The sequence below is a fragment of the Pseudophryne corroboree genome, chromosome 3 (assembly GCF_028390025.1).
Source record: "Pseudophryne corroboree isolate aPseCor3 chromosome 3, aPseCor3.hap2, whole genome shotgun sequence".
In the NCBI taxonomy this organism is placed as follows: domain Eukaryota; kingdom Metazoa; phylum Chordata; class Amphibia; order Anura; family Myobatrachidae; genus Pseudophryne; species Pseudophryne corroboree.
In genome coordinates this window covers 367006275-367025201 of record NC_086446.1, presented here as the reverse complement: position 1 = coordinate 367025201, position 18927 = coordinate 367006275, and the positions used below count along the sequence as shown (strand labels likewise).

The window sequence follows — 18927 nt, the reverse complement described above, 5'->3', positions numbered from 1 at the left end:
AGGATTCTGCAATGGGCGGAAAATCATGTGATAGCACTGTCAGCAGTGTTCATTCCGGGAGTGGACAACTGGGAAGCAGACTTCCTCAGCAGACACGACCTACACCCGGGGGAGTGGGGACTTCATCCGGAAGTCTTCCTCATGATTGTGAACCGTTGGGAAAAACCAAAGGTGGACATGATGGCGTCACGCCTCAACAAAAAACTAGACAGGTATTGCGCCAGGTCAAGAGACCCGCAGGCAATAGCTGTGGACGCTCTGGTAACACCTTGGGTGTTCCAGTCGGTGTATGTGTTCCCTCCTCTGCCTCTCTTACCCAAGGTACTGAGAATTATAAGACGGAGAGGAGTAAGAACTATACTAGTGGCTCCGGATTGGCCAAGAAGGACTTGGTACCCGGAACTTCAAGAGATGCTCACAGAGGACCCGTGGCCTCTGCCGCTAAGAAGGGACCTGCTTCAGCAGGGACCCTGTCTGTTCCAAGACTTACCGCGGCTGCGTTTGACGGCATGGCGGTTGAACGCCGGATTCTGAAGGAAAAAGGCATTCCAGATGAAGTTATTCCTACCCTGATTAAAGCTAGGAAGGATGTAACCGCACAGCATTATCACCGTATTTGGCGAAAATATGTTGCGTGGTGCGAGACCAAGAAGGCCCCGACAGAGGAATTTCAACTAGGTCGTTTCCTACATTTCCTGCAAACAGGACTGTCCATGGGCCTAAAGTTAGGGTCCATTAAGGTTCAAATTTCGGCCTTGTCGATTTTCTTTCAGAGAGAATTGGCTTCATTTCCTGAAGTTCAGACTTTTGTAAAAGGGGTACTGCATATACAGCCTCCCTTTGTGCCCCCAGTGGCACCTTGGGATCTCAATGTAGTTTTGGGATTCCTAAAATCACATTGGTTTGAGCCACTTGCCACGGTGGAATTAAAATATCTCACATGGAAAGTGGTAATGTTGTTGGCCCTGGCTTCTGCCAGGCGAGTATCTGAATTGGCGGCTTTATCCTATAAAAGCCCTTACCTGATATTTCATTCGGATAGGGCGGAATTGAGGACTCGTCCTCAATTTCTTCCTAAGGTGGTTTCAGCGTTTCACCTAAACCAACCTATTGTGGTGCCTGCGGCTACTAGGGACTTGGAGGACTCCAAGTTGCTGGACGTAGTCAGGGCCCTGAAAATATGTTTCCAGGACGGCTGGAGTCAGGAAATCTGACTCGCTGTTTATCCTGTATGCACCCAACAAGCTGGGTGCTCCTGCTTCTAAGCAGACTATTGCGCGTTGGATTTGTAGTACAATTCAGCTTGCACATTCTGTGGCAGGCCTGCCACAGCCAAAATCTGTAAAAGCCCATTCCACAAGGAAAGTGGGCTCATCTTGGGCGGCTGCCCGAGGGGTCTCGGCTTTACAACTTTGCCGAGCAGCTACTTGGTCAGGGGCAAACACGTTTGCTAAATTCTACAAATTTGATACCCTGGCTGAGGAGGACCTGGAGTTCTCTCATTCGGTGCTGCAGAGTCATCCGCACTCTCCCGCCCGTTTGGGAGCTTTGGTATAATCCCCATGGTCCTGACGGAGTCCCCAGCATCCACTTAGGACGTTAGAGAAAATAAGATTTTACTCACCGATAAATCTATTTCTCGTAGTCCGTAGTGGATGCTGGGCGCCCATCCCAAGTGCGGATTGTCTGCAATACTTGTACATAGTTATTGTTAACAAAATCGTGTTTTTGTTGTAGTGAGCCATCTTTTCAGAGGCTCCTCTGTTATCATACTGTTAACTGGGTTCAGATCACAAGTTGTACGGTGTGATTGGTGTGGCTGGTATGAGTCTTACCCGGGATTCAATATCCTTCCTTATTGTGTACGCTCGTCCGGGCACAGTATCCTAACTGAGGCTTGGAGGAGGGTCATAGGGGGAGGAGCCAGTGCACACCACCTAGGTCCAAAAGCTTTTACTTTTTGTGCCCTGTCTCCTGCGGAGCCGCTATTCCCCATGGTCCTGACGGAGTCCCCAGCATCCACTACGGACTAAGAGAAATAGATTTATCGGTGAGTAAAATCTTATTTTTTGTCGGGAGAACAAGCATTCTCCGACTTAGCTCCCCGCCGCGATGCTGATTCCCGACAGAATCAGCCTTGCGCCGGCCGCACTTTTGTCGGATTTCCTCTCTCATTCCCCGGGGGAGAGAAAAGAATTCCCGACAATTAGTGTCACTTGGCGCTGTATTGAATAGCGCTGGGAGCTAATTCCCGGCGCTATTCAACTGTCGGTGAATTGAATCGACCCCAATGTTCCATACACAGTTGACCAACATAATGGACATAATACAATAAAAATGAGTAACTGTAAATGAGTGGTGCTTTTCAATATTTTCCCATTCTATATTCACAAGTGATCTTACCTAATTTTATAATATTTTTCTTATACTGTAGTTGGAGAATAACAGCGTTATTCCTATATCTCACTGTTGAACATATTAAGCTCTTATTGTAATTATAATGGCTTTCAATTGGAGGTCTTACAGCGCACTTTGGACACTTGCCCAAAAGCTGTATTGTGAATGCTTTGAAGTCCTTTGTGGCTGATGCAGAGCTGGACGCTAGTAAGTTTTGAAATGTATCTTGGGTGTTTTCTCTCTGTATGCTGTAGTGCTGAGCGCACGCAACTATGGGCAATGCAGAGTCGTGTGCATCTCTCCTCTGTAGCTAAAGAGACATAATTGGGTGGTTACAGGGTGTTCACAAATAGGCAAGTTCAGTAAGGGCGTGCCAGTGCAGTCGCGAGCTATGCAGAATTGTGCATACGGGGATATGCAGCTGTTTTCAGATGGAACTCTGGCACCCAGGACAGAGCTGGTGCAAGTGCGTGTTGATAACTGATGGCTATGAAACCAAACATCTGAGTAAGGGTGGTATATCTGTACACATTTTTGTCTTGGTGCTCACGATGGGGTCAATTCAGTTGTTTTAACCCACAGCTACCACCTGGGGGTATAAAACAAAGCAATTCAATTGTTGCCCCATTTAGGCGCCCAGTAGCTGCGGGGCTAATGTTTTTTTCTTGCAGCCTCCTGAGGTGCGAGAAAAAATGTGTGGAAACTCAGCACTTTGGTGCCCAAATCAGGGAGTTTAGACTGGTTTAGCCATTTTAGGCGGCTAAACCCGGTCTGTTTGGGAGCAACATGCGCAAGTGTATGGGCGCCCAAACACAATTGAATTATGACAATTGTTTGGGCATCTAAAAAGGCTCGTTTAGACAGGATATTTAGACGCCTAAAACAATTCAATCAGCCCCAATGAGCTCGATTCAATTCAATGCAAATTGAATAGCGCTGGGAATTAGCTCCCGCTTCTGTTAAATTCAGCACAATGTTAAGTCGAAGAATGCCCATTCTCCTGGACTAAACGGTGTTTTGTTAGGAGAACCGGCATTCTTCCGACATAAGTACCTGGCACAATGCTGTTTCCGTTGCACTAAGGGCAGAAATCAACATTGCGCCAGCACGTCTGTCAAATTTCTGCCCGCACCCCTCCGAGGAGTGCGAGAAAAAGATGGAGATGACTGCCGCAGCTATTGGGCGTCTATCGGAGCAACAACTGTGTAGCTCAGATAGACTCCCATTTCTTCAGACGGCCAGCAGGTGGTGCACGCCACAATTGAATTGGCCCCGAAGTATAATAAAGATCAAAACACAACTTACAAATATCAGAGATAAAGTGGCAAGTAGCTTTGCGGTCAGAGCATAACTACGTACAGATCCATGGGCAATGTAAGTTTCTGGGAAAATCTTAATATTTGCCTGTTAGGGATTAATATACTAAATAAACAAAATGTATTCTATTGTTACCTAATTGATATTGTCACATATCACTCTTGGTTTCTTATACCCCTTTCAGGCCACCAGCTTGTAACCCGGGTTATTGCACATGAGCGCGCATAACCCTGTGTGGTCTGAAAGAGCCCAGGGGAATTATCCCGGGTTGAGTGACCCGGTATTTCAACCCTGGTAGTGACCAGGGTTGAATACAGCTTTAACCGGGGTCGCTGTGCTGTGTCTACGGGTTGCCTGGTCGATGCGACCCGTTTCCCGTTCACACTGTATGGACAGGCGGCGCTTGGAGATCAGATGATCTCCAAGTGTCGTCACCGCTGCCGTCACCAATTCGGCAATATGCTGGTCTGGGGAAAGCAGTGTGAAAGGGACTTAGGCAGGTCGCACCCATGTACGGCTCCCGGGTACGACCCGCCTGTTGGGGTCTGAAGGGGGTATTAGTAGATTGCATTTATACTGTATCAGTAAATGTTTAAAAGTGTAGTTCATAGAAAGTAGCCTATTATGGGTCATGTTTTGTAAATAATGGGTTTGATCTATCCACACTTGAGTGGCGTCCAATTGAATGTTTGTTTGTTTTTCCTTCTGTAAAACAGGAAGTGATGACATGGGCACTTTTATCCCAGAAAGGGACTAATGCAGAGTTGAATGTAAGTTAGTTGCAATTACTCCCACCCACATTGTAATATAAGTGGAAGATGTAAGAAAACAGGCGCTGTAGAGGCCACGTTGGCTGCAGAAGGGGAAAAAGTCTAGTGTGAAGTTTGGAAATTGTTGCCATATAAATTGAAACTTATTGGCATTATCTTATGTTCTGCTTAAATATTTTATTAGAGTTGTACGAGTCATTAATAGATTAAAATACAATCTCTACCACAAGTGTTAAAGAGAAATGTGTGAATCCGAAGTAGTGTATCTCACTTTTTAATGAGTTTCTCTTCCATAAATCCAGACACCACAGTAGACACTGTGAAGTGACTGTACTGCTTCTATTTCTCTAACGTCCTAGTGGATGCTGGGGACTCCGAAAGGACCATGAGGAATAGCGGTTCCGCAGGAGACTGGGCACAAAGTAAAAGCTTTAGGACTAGCTGGTGTGCACTGGCTCCTCCCCCTATGACCCTCCTCCAAGCCTCAGTTAAGATTTTGTGCCCGAACAAGAAGGGTGCAATCTAGGTGGCTCTCCTGAGCTGCTTAGAGTAAAAGTTTAAATAGGTTTTTTTATTTTCAGTGAGACCTGCTGGCAACAGGCTCACTGCATCGAGGGACTAAGGGGAGAAGAAGCGAACTCACCTGCGTGCAGAGTGGATTGGGCTTCTTAGGCTACTGGACATTAGCTCCAGAGGGACGATCACAGGCCCAGCCATGGATGGGTCCCGGAGCCGCGCCGCCGGCCCCCTTACAGAGCCAGAAGAGTGAAGAGGTCCGGAAAATCGGCGGCAGAAGACGTCCTGTCTTCAATAAGGTAGCGCACAGCACCGCAGCTGTGCGCCATTGCTCTCAGCACACTTCACACTCCGGTCACTGAGGGTGCAGGGCGCTGGGGGGGGGCGCCCTGGGACGCAATGAAAATACCTTAAATGGCTAAAAATACATCACATATAGCTCCTGGGCTATATGGATGTATTTAACCCCTGCCAGTTTTCCACAAAAAAGCGGGAGAAAGGCAGCCGAAAAAGGGGCGGAGCCTATCTCCTCAGCACACAAGCGCCTTTTTTTCCTCACAGCTCCGTTGGAGGAAGGCTCCCTGACTCTCCCCTGCAGTCCTGCACAACAGAAACAGGGTAAAACAAGAGAGGGGGGGCACTAAATTGGCATATTAATATATACAGCAGCTATATTAGGGAAAAACACTTATATAAGGTTATCCCTGTATATATATATATATATATAGCGCTCTGGTGTGTGCTGGCAAACTCTCCCTCTGTCTCCCCAAAGGGCTAGTGGGGTCCTGTCCTCTATCAGAGCATTCCCTGTGTGTGTGCTGTGTGTCGGTACGCTGTGTCGACATGTATGAGGAGGAAAATGGTGTGGAGGCGGAGCAATTGCCTGTGTTAGTGATGTCACCCCCTAGAGAGTAGACACCTGACTGGATGGTCTTATGGAAAGAATTACGTGATAGTGTCGGCACTTTACAAAAGACTGTTGACGACATGAGACAGCCGGCAAATCAGTTAATACCTGTACAGGCGTCTCAAACACCGTCAGGGGCTATAAAACGCCCGTTACCTCAGGTCGATACAGACACTGACACGGACACTGACTCCAGTGTCGACGGTGAGGAAACAAACGTATTTTCCAGTAGGGCCACACGTTACATGATCACGGCAATGAAGGAGGTTTTGAACATTTCTGATACTACAAGTACCACAAAAAAGGGTATTATGTGGGGTGTGAAAAAACTACCCGTAGTTTTTCCTGAATCAGATGAATTAAATGAGGTGTGTGATGAAGCGTGGGTTTCCCCCGATAAAAAACTGCTAATTTCTAAAAAATTATTGGCATTATACCCTTTCCCACCAGAGGTTAGGGCGCGTTGGGAAACACCCCCTAGCGTAGATAAGGCGCTCACACGCTTATCAAAACAAGTGGCGTTACCGTCCCCTGATACGGTCGCCCTCAAGGAACCAGCTGATAGGAAGCTGGAAAATATCCTTAAAAGTATATACACACATACTGGTATTATACTGCGACCAGCAATCGCCTCAGCCTGGATGTGCAGTGCTGGGGTGGCTTGGTCGGATTCCCTGACTGAAAATATTGATACCCTGGACAGGGACAATATATTATTGACTATAGAGCATTTAAAGGATGCATTTCTATATATGCGAGATGCACAGAGGGATATTTGCACTCTGGCATCAAGAGTAAGTGCGATGTCCATTTCTGCCAGAAGAGGATTATGGACGCGACAGTGGTCAGGGGATGCGGATTCCAAACGGCATATGGAAGTATTGCCGTATAAAGGGGAGGAGTTATTTGGGGTCGGTCTATCGGACCTGGTGGCCACGGCAACGGCTGGAAAATCCACCTTTTTACCCCAAGTCACCTCGCAGCAGAAAAAGATACCGTCTTTTCAGGCTCAGTCCTTTCGTCCCCATAAGGGCAAGCGGGCAAAAGGCCACTCATATCTGCCCCGGGGCAGAGGAAGGGGAAAAAGACTGCAGCAAACAGCCTCTTCCCACGAACAGAAGCCCTCCCCCGCTTCTGCCAAGTCCTCAGCATGACGCTGGGGCCTTACAAGCGGACTCAGGCACGGTGGGGGCCCGTCTCAAGAATTTCAGCGCGCAGTGGGCACACTCGCAAGTGGACCCCTGGATCCTGCAGGTAGTATCTCAGGGGTACAAATTGGAATTCGAGACGTCTCCCCCTCGCCGGTTCCTGAAGTCTGCTTTACCAACGTCTCCCCCCGACAGGGAGGCGGTATTGGAAGCCATTCACAAGCTGTATTCCCAGCAGGTGATAATCAAGGTACCCCTCCTACAACAGGGAAAGGGGTATTATTCCACGCTGTTTGTGGTACCGAAGCCGGACGGCTCGGTGAGACCCATTTTAAATCTGAAATCCTTGAACACTTACATAAAAAGGTTCAAGTTCAAGATGGAGTCACTCAGAGCAGTGATAGCGAACCTGGAAGAAGGGGACTATATGGTGTCTCTGGACATCAAGGATGCTTACCTCCATGTCCCAATTTGCCCTTCTCACCAAGGGTACCTCAGGTTTGTGGTACAGAACTGTCACTATCAGTTTCAGACGCTGCCGTTTGGATTGTCCACGGCACCCCGGGTCTTTACCAAGGTAATGGCCGAAATGATGATTCTTCTTCGAAGAAAAGGCGTCTTAATTATCCCTTACTTGGACGATCTCCTGATAAGGGCAAGGTCCAGAGAACAGTTAGAGGTCGGAGTAGCACTATCTCAAGTAGTACTACGACAGCACGGATGGATTCTAAATATTCCAAAATCACAGCTGATTCCGACGACACGTCTGCTGTTCCTAGGGATGATTCTGGACACAGTACAGAAAAAGGTGTTTCTCCCGGATGAGAAAGCCAAGGAGTTATCCGACCTAGTCAGGAACCTCCTAAGACCAGGCCAAGTGTCAGTACATCAATGCACAAGGGTCCTGGGAAAGATGGTGGCTTCTTACGAAGCGATTCCATTCGGCCGATTCCACGCAAGAACTTTTCAGTGGGATCTGCTGGACAAATGGTCCGGATCGCATCTTCAAATGCATCAGCGGATAACCCTGTCTCCAAGGACAAGGGTGTCTCTCCTGTGGTGGTTACAGAGTGCTCATCTCCTAGAGGGCCGCAGATTCGGCATTCAGGATTGGGTCCTGGTGACCACGGATGCCAGCCTGAGAGGCTGGGGAGCAGTCACACAGGGAAGAAATTTCCAGGGCTTGTGGTCAAGCATGGAAACGTCACTTCACATAAATATCCTGGAACTAAGGGCCATTTACAATGCCCTAAGTCAGGCAAGACCTCTGCTTCAGGGTCAGCCGGTGTTGATCCAGTCGGACAACATCACGGCAGTTGCCCACGTAAACAGACAGGGCGGCACAAGAAGCAGGAGGGCAATGATGGAAGTGGCAAAGATTCTTCGCTGGGCGGAGAATCATGTGATAGCACTGTCAGCAGTGTTCATTCCGGGAGTGGACAACTGGGAAGCAGACTTCCTCAGCAGACACGATCTTCACCCGGAGGAGTGGGGACTTCACCCAGAAGTCTTCCACATGATTGTGAACCGTTGGGAAAAACCAAAGGTGGACATGATGGCGTCCCGCCTCAACAAAAAACTGGACAGATATTGCGCCAGGTCAAGGGACCCTCAGGCAATAGCTGTGGACGCTCTGGTAACACCGTGGGTGTACCAGTCAGTGTATGTGTTCCCTCCTCTTCCTCTCATACCAAAAGTACTGAGAATCATAAGAAGGAGAGGAGTAAAGACTATACTCGTGGCTCCGGATTGGCCAAGAAGGACTTGGTACCCGGAAATTCAAGAGATGCTCACGGAAGACCCGTGGCCTCTACCTCTAAGAAAGGACCTGCTCCAGCAGGGACCATGTCTATTCCAAGACTTACCGCGGCTGCGTTTGACGGCATGGCGGTTGAACGCCGGATCCTGAAGGAAAAAGGCATTCCGGATGAAGTCATCCCTACCCTGATCAAAGCTAGGAAGGATGTAACCATACAACATTATCACCGTATTTGGCGTAAATATGTTGCGTGGTGCGAGGCCAGGAAGGCCCCTACAGAGGAATTTCAACTGGGTCGTTTCCTGCATTTCCTGCAAACAGGACTGTCTATGGGCCTCAAATTAGGGTCCATTAAGGTTCTAATTTCGGCCCTGTCAATATTCTTCCAAAAAGAACTGGCTTCTGTTCCTGAAGTTCAGACGTTTGTCAAGGGAGTACTGCATATACAGCCTCCTTTTGTGCCTCCAGTGGCACCTTGGGATCTCAATGTAGTTTTGGGATTCCTAAAATCACATTGGTTTGAACCACTCACCACTGTGGACTTAAAATATCTCACATGGAAAGTGGTAATGCTGTTAGCCCTGGCTTCAGCCAGGCGTGTCTCAGAATTGGCGGCTTTATCCTATAAAAGCCCTTACCTAATTTTTTATACAGACAGGGCAGAATTGAGGACTCGTCCTCAATTTCTACCTAAGGTGGTTTCAGCATTTCACTTAAACCAGCCTATTGTGGTGCCTGCGGCTACTAGGGACTTGGAGGATTCCAAGTTGCTGGACGTAGTCAGGGCCCTGAAAATATATGTTTCCAGGACGGCTGGAGTCAGAAAATCTGATTCGCTGTTTATCCTGTATGCACCCAGCAAGCTGGGTGCTCCTGCTTCTAAGCAGACGATTGCTCGTTGGATTTGTAGTACAATTCAGCTTGCACATTCTGTGGCAGGCCTGCCACAGCCAAAATCTGTAAAAGCCCATTCCACACGGAAAGTGGGCTCATCTTGGGCGGCTGCCCGAGGGATCTCGGCTTTACAACTTTGCCGAGCAGCTACTTGGTCAGGGGCAAACACGTTTGCTAAATTCTACAAATTTGATACCCTGGCTGAGGAGGACCTGGAGTTCTCTCATTCGGTGCTGCAGAGTCATCCGCACTCTCCCGCCCGTTTGGGAGCTTTGGTATAATCCCCATGGTCCTTTTGGAGTCCCCAGCATCCACTAGGACGTTAGAGAAAATAAGAATTTACTTACCGATAATTCTATTTCTCATAGTCCGTAGTGGATGCTGGGCGCCCATCCCAAGTGCGGATTGTCTGCATTACTTGTACATAGTTATTGTTACAAAAATCGGGTTATTGTTGTTGTGAGCCATCTTTTCAGAGGCTCCTTCTGTTATCATGCTGTTAACTGGGTTCAGATCACAAGTTGTACGGTGTGATTGGTGTGGCTGGTATGAGTCTTACCCGGGATTCAAAATCCTTCCTTATTGTGTACGCTCGTCCGGGCACAGTATCCTAACTGAGGCTTGGTGGAGGGTCATAGGGGGAGGAGCCAGTGCACACCAGCTAGTCCTAAAGCTTTTATTTTGTGCCCAGTCTCCTGCGGAGCCGCTATTCCCCATGGTCCTTTCGGAGTCCCCAGCATCCACTACGGACTATGAGAAATAGAATTATCGGTAAGTAAATTCTTATTATTTCTCTTGATTTCACTGAGAACCACTTGAGGGGGGTACACACGGAACGATGTTTAGCTCATTTCTAAGCAATCTGACTAGATTGCTTAGAACATCGCTCCATGTGCAGGGGTGCCGGCGACAGCAGCAGGCACAATCTAGCAGGTTGCTCATTTCACTGCTGGGTGAAATGAGCGCGCGCCCCCCCCCCCCCCCCCCCCCCCCCTTGCTCAGCACATCGCGCTGTGCTGGGAAATCTCCCCATAAGTACGACCCTTTAGAGCTAATATCAATTAACCATGGTAATTATCTGTTAGCTAATTGGTCTGCCGGGACTATTCAATTAAAGCACGCGTTAAGCTTGCAGGTTGCACTTAACGCAGATTTGTGTTTCAGCCCTGATTGCAGGTGCCGCAAACACTGCAATCTATAGCTCTGGGTTCTATTCCCACAGACTGCAGGAATAATGTGTATTAGTGGCAAAGTTACTGCTCTAAAAAAGGGTCTGTAATTGAATTTCCTCAGACCTGAAGTCCTGAGTCTACCGCCCTTTTCCCTGTACAGTAAATTACAGCGGCTAATTGAATCTGGCCCTTTAATTATTTTAGATTTCTTTAAGGGGGTTTCAATTTTTATTGGGGTCCAGTGTTGACCAGTTTTTTGCCCAAGGTTAGCCACGTTAAGTTGCAGCTCCCATGGTGCGCTGCAGCTGTCAGTTCGCGACTACCCCCTAAGCTTTACTTAACATGGCTTTCTGTTTGTACCCTCCTGAGGTGCGATAATAAATCTGCATTAAGTAGGGCTTTGGGGCTAGTCACGGAAAGCAATTTAATCTTTGTACCTAAATTTCTGCTTAAGATTTTCCAGGGCTAATTAGGCATCTGCTGAACAGTTGTAGTATTTTTGATGTTCTTGAGGTACCATAAAAAGAACATTTCTGGGTGGGTGTATGTAAACGTGTCTATATTACCACTTTCAAAAAGAAAAGTCTGAAAGTCCCGGCAATTACTCAGTATTTCAATGCCGGGTACTTTTGCCGGAACCTGCCTGACCCCCCCACCTTCACACAGACAAGCAAATTATACCCCTTTCACACCGCCAATGCCGGATCCCACTCGGCAATTGGAAGCGGGTACTTCCGGGGTGGGATCCGGCATTGGCAGCTGCTGCTGGCTTCCCCGACCCGCCTCCACCCCCAGGCGGCGGGGGTGGAGGCGGCGCTGGGAGATGAGCTTATCTCCGTGCCGCCTCTCCCTAGCTAGTAAACGAGCCCGTTTACGCAGCCACTGACCCGGTATTCAACCCATGTATAACACTGCTTTATACCCAGGTTGAATTGCCTGGTCAGGCGACCCGCGATTTCGGCAATGCCCCTTTCACACCGCACGCCGACCTGGCAATATGCCGGCTCGATACCGGGTTATTTGTGCGGTGTGAAAGGGTTTTAACTGGGTCGGTAATTTGCAGAAGAACTCGGGTGTTTTGTCTGTATGAAAGGGTCAACCCGGGTCGAATTTCCTGTGTCTCCGACTTTGGTAAATTTCAGTGTCGAAGTCCCGGGATTTTCAACCCGGGTCGACCCTATCACACAGATAAAGGACCCGTGTGTTTCATGGAATTACAGGGTGGAACTGCTTCACCCGGTAATTTCAGTTTCCGTGTGAAAGGGGTATATTCTAAGCATCCATATTTCTCATACGTATACCATGGCGTATAGACGGGATCCGCAGGAGACATGGGCACTTTAAGACTTTAAAAAGGGGGTGTGAACTGGCTCCTCCCTCTATGCCCCTCCTCCAGACTCCAGTTAGATTCTGTGCCCAGAGAGACTGGTCACTTACTGAGGAGCTCTACTGAGTTTCTCGGAAAAGACTTTATGGGAGTAATTCCGAGTTGATCGCAGCAGGAACTTTCTTAGCAGTTGGGCAAAACCATGTGCACTGCAGGAGAGGCAGATATAACATGTGCAGAGAGAGTTAGATTTGGGTGTGGTGTGTTCAATCTGCAATCTAAATTGCAGTGTAAAAATAAAGCAGCCAGTATTTACCCTGCACAGAAACAAAATAACCCACCCAAATCTAACTCTCTCTGCACATGTTATATCTGCCTCCCCTGCAGTGCACATGGCTTTGCCCAACTGCTAACAAAGTTCCTGCTGCGATCAACTCGGGATTACCCCCTATGTTAGTTTTATTATTTTCAGGGAGACCTGCTGGCAACAGTCTCCCTGCATCGTGGGACTGAGGGGAGAGAAGCAGACCTACTTCTGTGCGTTCAAAGGCTCTGCTTCTTAGGCTACTGGACACCATTAGCTCCAGAGGGTCTGATCACTTGGTACGCCTAGCTGCTCATTCCCGGAGCCGAGCCGTCACCCCCATTGCAGAGCCAGAAGAAAGAAGCCGGGTGAGTAAAAGAAGAACAGAAGACTTCAGTGACGGCAGAAGACTTTATCTGAGGTACCGCGCAGCGGGCGCTGCTCCCACACACAAGCGGCACTACAAGGGTGCAGGGCGCAGGGGGGGCGCCCTGGGCAGCATGTTTACCTCAGATAGAGACTGGCAAGAGAGATATTAAGTGCCTGGGCACTAAATACAGCCCCCCGCCAGTATAAATATATAGAAAATAGCGGGGCTGAAGCGCGCCATTAAGCGGGCATGGCTTAGCCCTCACAACTCTATCCAGCGCCATTTTCTCCTCACAGAGCTGCTAGTCCTTCTAAAACACTGCTGTATAGATCAGTGTGAAAAACGAGGGGGGGCACAGTTGTTTAGTGCAATATAAGATAAAAATAAAAGCACTATATCATGAACGCGATGTAAACAAGCTGGTAAACTCCTTATGTGTTTCCATGACGGAATGTACTGGGGTCTATCCCTTATAGCCAGTGTAATGTCGATGGGTGTTAGGTACACGGCTGCCGGCATATCTGAGGCTGAGTGCTCTGCCACAAAGGGAATGACTATGTCAGCACTGTCGACTCCTAATAGTACTTGGTACACGTAAATCAATGTCAACATGTCCGTAGAAATATATTTTTCCTGAGAGAAAACTATATGGGAGACACAGACGTGGGGGGTGACCCTGTTGGCACCAACAATATCTGACTGGGTGGATATTGACATGATAATGTGATATCAGAGAATGCTATACCTATATGTATGTATAGTGAGGTTACATTGGTCTGTGGCACGATCACAGACGCGATAATATTTATGGTGGGAGTCATATTCATAGAATTGATTTCTCTCAGACCCCTCGGGATCGCAAAAATGTTATTTTGCCCAGTTACTACTCCCTGAGATCGACTCGAATAATGTTTTTTATGTCGACCATAATGTTTCCTGATCAGATCCACAAAATCGGCATTCAGTACCTATTCATACACATTGGAACGTTTTAACGTCACTAGGGACCCTGCTGTTACTGACAAAAGGATATATGTATACGTATTAGATAGATATATATATATCTATCTAAGAGAGATTGGATTGGAAGGTATATTTATTTATGATGAATGCTGAGGTAAAGTTATTCCTTCTCATGGATAGAATAAAGTCAGTCACCCCTGTTCTGCACGGGGCTCTGTCACAAAGGATTGTATGCAGGAATATATGTGATACTCTAATTATGTGTCCTCATGTACGTTGATTATACTAGCATTACATGCGCATGGGGGAGTAGTTGTATGCAGGGTATTCCTGAAGTTGAGTCATGTCTATATCATTACAGCATACTGCCGTGCGACTACAATGGATATAGGACTCTTGGGTTCGCGGGCCACTTCCATGGCGGTCTCGACTAGGATGACGTTGTGGATTCACCAATGGAATGCTGAGGCTGACTCCGAGAAGTACTGGGGTATCTTCCCTATGAAGGTGAAACCTGGTTTGGGGGTGGCTTTGTTAAGTTGATCTCGACAGATACCACTGGTAAGTCTACCTTCTTGAGCTATGTTCCCTCATGACGGTTGGTGACGCATTTTTGTAGGATGCAGTCATTTCGACCGGATGGATACGTTTTTTTTCCCCTACTTTGCAGGTAGAGGAAGGTGAAAAGGTAAGAGGTCAGCAGCCTTTCAAGTTGCAGAAGCAGAAATCATCCTCTGTTTCTAACACATCCACCGCATGTCGCTGTGTCTATCTTGCGGGAGCCCACACCGGTGGGACCACGTCTAATACTCTTCAGTCAGTCCTGGAATGGACATGGACGAGTGAGTTAAGAATAGAGTCCCAAGGGGGACATACTGGAGTTTCCAGACGGTTCCCTTCACTGATTTCTCAAATACATCTTACCGATTCGCCTCTGGACGGGGAGGTAGTATGCAACACGATACAGAAGTTGGGTCAGGATCAGGACATTGTCCTGCTGTCCCGGTCATAAAAAAAAAAAAAAAAGCTGTTTTTCAAGCTTTTTCGTGCTTCTGACCCCAGACGGCTCGGTCAGAGCAACCCCAAAAAAAGTCTCTACTTAAGAAGTTGAACTACAAGATGGAGTCTCTCAGGACAGGGATCTCCAATCTGTAAAAGGAGTAAGAGGGTCTAAGTACGGTTTCTTCCGCATTAGGCTTACCTGGGTTTGCTATTCAGGATTGTCATTGCCATTTCACCAGAGTGATGGCAGTATGATGGTTTTCCTTCAATAGTAAAAGCCATTATTATTCTGTACTGGGACGCTCTCCTGACTACGGCGAGGTCAAGAAACAAGTGGTGAAAATCGTTGTTTTCTTGACAGTTCTTCAACACAGTGGTTGGTTCCTGAACTTGCCAGAATCACTGTTGATCCCAACGACGCGGATGTTGGAGTTGGGAATAAGGTTAGATACAGAACTGTTGAGAGTTTGTTTCTTCCAGTGGAAAGAGCTCTGAGGATCCAGAGTCGGATCAGATTTGCAACAGCGTAAATCCATCAATACGTTTCGTTGATGAAGTAGATGGGTGCGGCCTACGAGGCCATTCGGTGAGCAGGTTAAATGCCAGAGTGTTTTTAGCGGGACCAGTTGGACATGTGGTCCGGGTCTCACCTGCACTTACACCGGAAAATAATCCTATTCTCCAGGACCAGAATATCTCTCCTGTGGTGGCTGCACAGTTCTCACCTCCTAGAGGGACGATGGTTCGGGATACAGGATTGGATCCTGGTGTCCATGGATGCAAGTTTCGAGGCTGGGGAGCAGTTTTTCAGGGGGAAGAATTCCCAGGGAAAACGGTTAAGCCGGGAAGCTTGTCTGCAATAAACATTCTGGAATTGAAGGCTATTTACAACGGCCTTCTGCAAGCGGAACATCGTCTTCGCGATCTGCCCGTCTTAATTCAGTCGGACAACTTAATAGCAGTGGCGTAAGTAAACCGCTAGGGCGGAATGGAGAGCAAAGTGGCAATGGCAAAAGCCACAAGTTTTCCGCTGGGCGGAAAGGCGTGTAAACGCTCTGTTAGCGGTCTTCATTCCGGGTGTAGACAACTGGAAAGCAGACTTCCTCAGCAGACACGATCTCCATCCAGGAGAGTGGGGGCTTCATCAAGAGGTTTTCACAAAAGTGACAAGTCTTTAAGGAATTCCTTAAATAGACTTAATAACGTCTCGCTTCAACAAGAATCTGCAGAGATATGGTTCCAGATCAAGGGACCCTCCAGCAATAGTGGTGGACGCCCTGGTGACACCGTGGGTGTTTCAGTCGGTATGCGTGTTCCCTCCATTTCCACTCTTTCCGAGGGTGATAAAGATCATAAGAAGAACAAAGGTTCAGGCGATCCTTTTTGTTCCGGACTGGCCAAGGAGGGCTTGGTATCCAGATCTTCAAGAATTACTCATAGAAGATCCCTGACCTCTTCCTCTACAAGAGGACCTGTTACAGCAAGGACCGTGCGTGTATCAAGACTTACCGCGGCTGCGTTGGGCGGCATGACGGTTGAACGCCATATCCTAGCTCGAAAGGTTATTCCCAGTGAAGTCATTCCCACGCTTCTGCAGGCTAGGAAAGAAGTAACGGCAAAGCATTACCACCGTATTTGGAGGAAATGTGTATCTTGGTGGGAATCCAAGAAGGCTCCTACGGAAGAATTTCAGCTGGGGCGTTTGCTCCATTTTTTGCAAGCAGGTGTGGATGCGGGCCTGAAGTTAGGCTCTATTAAAGTACAAATTTCGGCCTTATCAATCTTCTTTCAGAAAGAATTGGCCTCCCTTCCAGAAGTTCAGACCTTTGTGAAAGGCGTGCTACACATCCAACCTCCATTTGTGTCCCCTGTGGCACCGTGGGATCTTAATGTGGTATTGCAATTCCTGCAATCTCATTGGTTTGAACATTTACGTAAGGTTGAGTTGCTTGGAAAGTAGTCATGTTGTTGGCCTTGGCATCCGCAAGGCGGGTATCTGAGTTGGCGGCTTTGTCTCACAAAAGCCCCTATTTAATTTTCCATGCTGATAGAGCGGAGTTGAGAACTCGTCAGCAATTTCTACAAAAGTGGTTTCATCATTTCACATAAACCAACCTATTGTGGTGCCAGTGGCTACTGATGCCTTGGCGGAATCGAAGTCTCTCGATGTGGTCAGAGCTTTGAAAATCTTTGTCGCCAGAACGGCGCAGATTAGGAAAACAGAGGCTCTGTTTGTCCTGTGGGCTCCCAACAAGATTGGGGCTCCTGCTTCCAAGCAGACTATTGCGCGCTGGATCTGTAATACGATTCAGCAGGCTCATTCTATGGCAGGATTGCCGTTACCGAAATCGGTAAAAGCCCATTCCCAGAAAGGTGGGCTCATCCTGAGCGACTGCCCGAGTGGTCTCGGCATTACAGCTTTGCCGAGCTGCTACTTGGACGGGTTCGAACACCTTTGCAAAGTTTTACAAGTTTGATACCCTGGCTGAGGAGGAACTCTTGTGTGTTTAATCGGTGCTGCAGAGTCATCCGCACTCCCGCCCGTTCTAGAGCTTTGGTATAAACCCCATGGTTCTTGAAGCATCCCCAGCATCCTCTAGGACGTATGAGAAAATAGGATTTTAATACCTATCGGTAAATCCTTTTCTCGTAGTCCGTAGAGGATGCTGGGCGCCCGTCCCAGTGCGTACTGTATCTGCAGTCATTGGGTATGTTTGCACACATGGTGTGTTGTGTTTAAGTCAGACTGTTGCTGACGATATTCAGGCCATAGCATGCGTTATGCTGTTGCTGGTTGTATTTACACACATAGGTTGTGTTACGTTTTATGTCAGCGTATTGCTGCATATTCTTCATGCCGTCGGCTTTTGTTCTATTGAATGCCACGTTCTGCGGCATACTGAAGGTGTGAGCTGGTAAAATGCTCACTGTGCTTTATCAATAAATTCTTTCCTCGAAATGTCCGTCTCCCTGGGCACAGTTCCTATAACTGGAGTCTGGAGGAGGGGCATAGAGGGAGGAGCCAGTTCACATCCCTTTTTAAAGTCTTAAAGTGCCCATGTCTCCTGCGGATCCCGTCTATACCCCACGGTTCTTGAAGCATCCCCAGCATCCTCTACGGACTAAGAAAAGGATTTACCGGTAGGTATTAAAATCCTATTTTTTGGTAAATGCACCATGATTATCATGTCTGCACTGCTTCAAGAATCACACAAATGATCTTGTTCTCAGTTGGTGAAGTATAAGTTTACCTCACTTATGCATATGCATTCCGTAAATTTCCATTTGACTTCTCCGACAATGAATGAGTAAATACTGATTCTTTTGTTGGACAACGAGAGAGGGGAATAGCTTTTCAAACATTCTATGTACACTCACTTGAAGGATACATTGATGGTTTGTAATGGAGGTACTTAAAACATAGCCAGCATTTTTTTTTATTTTTTTTTGTAATTAATAATAATTCCGACTTGCACCTTGTGGGCTGTATTCAATAACTGTTAGAAGCTGCCGTCTTGTCGGAAAGACGGCAGCTTCCGACAGAAATAGGTCGGAAGGGGTTCCGATCTATTCAATAAGGGCTGTTTTTTCCCGACTTGTCGGAAACGGGGCCAAATCTGACAGGTTTTAGCCCCCTTTCTGACAAACTAAATCCGACTTGAAAACAAGTTGGATTGAGGTGAGGAGACAAGCGGTGATGCAGGGGTGGCGGGGGGAGCTGGCTGCCAGGTACCTCTTTCCCTGCAGCGCCTCCCCCGCCGCCGTAGACATGTTCCGCCACAGCCAGCTCCTCCTGCCGGACGCTAATCTGTGCTCTCCCCGCCGCCCGCAGGCACATCTCTCCCTGCTTACCCCCACCGCCGTCCCGCTCCTTGCCGCCGCCATCTGCGCACCTGGCCGCTGCTGACAGCGGCGGCAGGATGGGTCCCTGTGTACGGCCAAATCCGTCCATTGAATAGGGGTTGTTGGATCCATTCCGACAACTGCATGTCGGAATGGATCCGACTCCTATTGAATATACCCCTATATCTGGCAGTAATGGACCATTCTGTATTTTTGATGGTGTATGCAACAAATTTTT

The 18927-nt window shown here is 47.9% G+C and overlaps 1 protein-coding gene across 5 annotated transcripts in view; it reads left to right on the top strand.

Moving 5' to 3' along the window:
• Positions 1–18927, top strand: part of ZNF652 (zinc finger protein 652) — a 210184-nt gene that overhangs the window by 17522 nt on the left and 173735 nt on the right. The window contains exon 2 of one of the 5 annotated variants that reach the window (XM_063959855.1): positions 4431–4484. The exons of the other annotated variants lie outside the window; for them this stretch is intronic. The gene's annotated coding sequence lies outside the window, so the exon portion shown is untranslated. The remainder of the gene's footprint in view (positions 1–4430; positions 4485–18927) is intronic. 5 annotated transcript variants of the gene reach the window in all.